This window comes from Schistocerca serialis, chromosome 1, assembly GCF_023864345.2.
Source record: "Schistocerca serialis cubense isolate TAMUIC-IGC-003099 chromosome 1, iqSchSeri2.2, whole genome shotgun sequence".
Taxonomy (NCBI): domain Eukaryota; kingdom Metazoa; phylum Arthropoda; class Insecta; order Orthoptera; family Acrididae; genus Schistocerca; species Schistocerca serialis.
The window spans coordinates 440,140,535-440,145,145 of record NC_064638.1 but is presented as its reverse complement, the minus strand read 5'-3'; the positions used below and the strand labels follow the sequence as shown (position 1 = coordinate 440,145,145).

Genomic DNA, 4,611 nt, shown 5'->3' with positions numbered 1-4,611 from the left:
GAGCGGTTCTAGGCGCTTCAGTCCGGAACCGCGCGACTGCTACGGTCGCAGGTTCGAATCCTGCCTCGGGCGTGGATGTGTTTGATGTCCTTAGGTTAGTTACGTTTAAGTAGTTCTAAGTTCTAGGGGACTGATGACCACAAATGTTAAGTCCCATAGTGCTCAGAGCCATTTGAACCATTTGAGGGTGTACATAGTAAGGAGTTGATAGTGTGTTTTGACTGTCGGCGTTAGCAAAGACGTCGTTAATACGTGTGCAAGGATGTTTTTGTAACGCTAATAACACTGCTATGTTAGCCGAGGCTCCTAAGATCAACTCAAATAACTTTTCATACACTAAAGACATTATTATGATAATTATTATTATTGTAGTGGTAGTAGTAGTAGTAGTAGTAGTAGTAGAAAAAGAAGATCATATAACTTTCCAGGACGATTCACGCTCACAGTAACAAGGCAGAGGCACCCGTTCCATCCAGCACATACAAAGAAACCAGACAGTTAAATTCAGATCTCAGTTTCTGACAAGTGATAAGGTTACAAATTCATCACCAGAATCACAAATCAATTACATGTATATTAGACATGTACAAGCGTCACTCCAAATTACATGTATAATTTTGTTGAAATACGCTGTCTATCTTCGATACCTTTGATATTTTTATTGTATTTTTGTACATTCGTGTCATTCTTCCACGTAATCTACGTCCCTTTCAAATGGCCGTACGCCAATCTTGAACTAAATGCGTACTTACTCGGTCGAAGTCAGGGCAGCACGTTTGGGCCAAAATCCGGCAGCTTTCACAAGGGAGTCACCATCTTCAAATCTCGATCGGCGAAGGAATTCTTTCAGTTTACCGTAGTAGTTGTGAACACACGGCGCCAGACCATGGTTGGAGAGTGGTTGTTTCAGCGTTTTCTATCAAAGCTTCGTGATCTCGTTGGTGGTTTTCTCAATGACATGCGGCGAGGCGTTATAATGCAACAGCAAAAACGTCGCGATTTGTTACCAATGATGTCGAACGCGAGGCATTCGAGCATGAACTTTTTTAAGGGTTGCCACATACGCGACAGAACTGATAGTGGTTCTGTGTGGCACGGTGTCCACAAGCTACTGTCCTTGAGAATCAAAAACCACAGCAGCCATCACTTTGCCTACTGAAGGCGCAGTTTCGAATTTCTGTTTCTCCGGCTAGTTTTAACGATGCGGTTCCATCGATTGCAGCTTTGTCTCCAGATCAAAACGATGCAAACAGATGAAAAAACGGAAGATTAGAGTTTAACGTCCCGTCGACAGCGCGGTCATTAGAGACGGAGCACAAGCTCGGATTACGAAAGGCTCGGGAAGGAAATCGACCGCGTCCTTTTAAAGGAACCAACCTGGCATTTGCCTGCAGAGATTTAGGGAAAGCACGGCAAACGTAAACCTGGTTGTTCAGACGGTGATTTGAATCGTCATCACTAATACGAGTCCAGTGTGCTAACCACTGCGCCGTCTGGCTCTTTGCACCCAGATTTCATCTCCCGTCACAATTCTTGCAACGCAGTTATCTCCTGAATTCACCTACTGTTCCAAAAATTCACTCCACAATGTCTTCCTTGTTTCTTTATGGACATCCATCAACATTCTTGGATCAGACCTGGCACACACCTTTTCCAACTTCAGCTCCATACAGACGCTTCTCGTACTCACACTCGCATTGACGGTTGGTTCGCTGTTGTGCTTTGTCAGCCAGTTGTGAAAGCGCTGTACATTGTCAGGATTCAGGAGTCTGCGCGGTGCTCGGTCTGCTGCTACCCGGTAGGTCCCGGACACGGGTGCGCCCACTTTCACTAGTTAATATGTTCACCCAACAAGCAACTGTGCTGCGATCAACAGCGTCAATCCCTATACACCGTCTTCAGTATGTGGTGAATGTTAGCATACATCAAGAGTAGCAGGCATCTTGACGAAGTGCTACGACAGCGTGACTTCCGGAAACATTTTAACCACATTTGAATAGCGGCGGGACCTCCGTGGTAGGCAAAGACGTAGAATAAAAGATTTCTTGTAAAAAACATTGCGAATTTCTTTTACAGTGATTGTCGTACATCAACTTAATATGCAAATCTAGTCCTGCAAATCAATTATACGCGAAGTTCTGAAACTACCAGTGTGTTGTGGAAGGTGTTGGCTACGAGACAGTGATGGATATAGACTGAAGCGGTGAGTGAAAATTTGCACCATGGCTTGTTTACTAGGCCGATGCGATAGCCACTAAGCCACATTGACACAGCGGTTCACACAGCTGCGCAGATTAATCTGGCACGCCTCTCTCCTCGATCCAAATTCTCACTGCCACCCCAGTCTACTTTAAATATCCCATTTCACGCGGAAAGAATTGCCGAGGCTCTCCATGTTGGCATCGATCATAAATGGGGGATCCAACCTGAAACCCAGGAGCAGGTACTTACAGAAATGAAATGACACAATTTCAGAGAGTTTATTGGTAAGGGGGAATTTAAAGTAGACTGGGACAGTAGTGAGAATTTGTATCGAGGAGGGAGGCATGGTAGGGTAACCTGTGCAGTTGTGTGAAACGTTTTGCCAACGTGGCGTAGTGGTTAACGCACCTGCCTAGGAAGCAAGAGACCCAGGTTCGATTCCCGGCCTTGGTACAAATTTTCACTCACCGCTTTAGTCTATATAGATAAAATATCTGTACGAGATTAGTAAAGTGTCTGAAATTGTGTAATTTCATTTGTAAAGGCATATACGTTCAAATTTTTTTTTTCGCTTACGTGGGTTCAGAGGAAGACCTCATCTACGTGTCTTTACGTTAGCCCCGTGTGAAGAGGGCAGCCCTAAGCTTGTCCCCGTCATAAAGGCGTAACAGGAGTAGGTAATTGCAGCTAGCCTCTAGAATGAACATCATGGACTGTGTTTTTAGCTGCGGCCACGCACTACCCAGGTTATAAGACTGCTGGAGACACTGCCCACCATTTCACTCACATGGCTTATACTAACTCAGTTCATTCACTCCTTTCCTCTCATTCGTCTAATTCGTTTCTCGTCAATATGTACATTTGCGCAGCAGTCTGCGCCGTGCTAGCCAACAATATGCTCTGCCCTCCGTTACCATGGAGAAGTCCAGGCTTACTACTTAGAGAATATGGCCTCAACACGCGATGGAACGGAGACCACACACGTCTGGGTTCGAAGCTGTGACTCGCCGCCCACCTACGTGCTGTCGTTGCGTTGACAAGCATTACGGTCCATGTTGCCCCTTGTAATGAATGCCTACTACTGTCACGGCTCATTGACAACGCCCATTCTTTATTTGTAGAGGTTTTCCGCGAGTGCGAAGTCGAATAGTACTTTTATTTTCTTACGCAAGCATGATGGTTAATAGGTTTTGCGCCATCTCGTCGTTCCATTTCTAACATTCTATGGTTTGTAGCAAGTGAACTTCATGATACTTTTTCTGTTCTAATAATTCCCCTTGTGTACGAGGGCTGTTTCTACTAATAATCCGGTAGTGTGGATTAGTGCCTCTCAAAATGGAAAGATACCTCAACTTACATTCGAATTGAAGAATATCCTCAAATTAAGTTAAAATTCTACAAAATGTTTCTTGTCTGTAAGTGTTGCACCTGTCCCGGTATATTCACGCTGCAAGTTTCGGCAGAAACACTACTGTAAGACGACAAATTCGACCATGCTACGAAGCCGTGTCAGGAAAATTTCTCTCGAGTTAAGAAACTGATTGTCTGCAAGAAGAAAACTCTTACGACCGGGACACAGGGCACATAGAAAGGACAAGCTGCCAATCAGAGAGGTTACACTATGTGCTTTATTAGGAATGGTGTAATAAAAACACTGTAATAGCTACATGGGCTGCTATTGGGTTAGTCGTTGAAAAACACAAAAGCAACTTCCGAATATAATATACACTGTCACTGTCTCATAATTGACTACACTTCTTAATTATGTGTCCATAATGAAGCACAAATCACGGTGGGTCGTAATCTATTCTCTATTTGCGGGCAGTTCGCATGCTGTACTCCTGTCTAGCATTAACAATAAGAAAAGTTTATGATAGTTGAATGCTAAGTGTCAATGCCGGTGTCCTCAGAGGCCCCCTGTCAGTGATACGAAGGCTTCGAATTGACTGGCTGGCAGCTCAGGAGGATGGTGCTGACGAAGGTGAGGAACAAATCCGAGGCCGGAGTTCTCAGGGGCCAAAGGTCGATGAGGCAAAGGCTCGTAGTAAACCAGGTAGACGCTCCGGAGGATGGCGCAGAGGAAGTGGTCCTGGATTGGTGGCTGGACAGCATCTTCGTTCGACTACTGAGGCCGACAGGTGTGGTGGCTTGGACCAAACTGGCTGCCTGTGGCCGTCGGCATAAATATTGTAGTAGCAGCGGAGAAATACAGGATGGCCTATTTGAGGACATGTGACCTGTCGGACGCAAGTAGTGCGGTGGTTGTCGCGCCTTCTACTGCCGACGAAGCGGCCTATTGGCGACGCGGACGCCACTGGTCGCAGCAGTGGCAGCTATAGTTTCCTATGACAACAACACGTTGCTTTTATTGTTGTTGCCCCGGATTGTTGAGCTGCGTTCTCAATGACA

The 4,611-nt window shown here is 45.5% G+C and overlaps 1 non-coding gene across 1 annotated transcript; it reads left to right on the top strand.

Moving 5' to 3' along the window:
• The first annotated feature begins 2,583 nt into the window (after window positions 1-2,583).
• Window positions 2,584-2,655, top strand: Trnap-agg (transfer RNA proline (anticodon AGG)). The gene has a single exon. It is a non-coding gene; the product is annotated as a tRNA-Pro (tRNA).
• The last annotated feature ends 1,956 nt before the right edge of the window (window positions 2,656-4,611 follow it).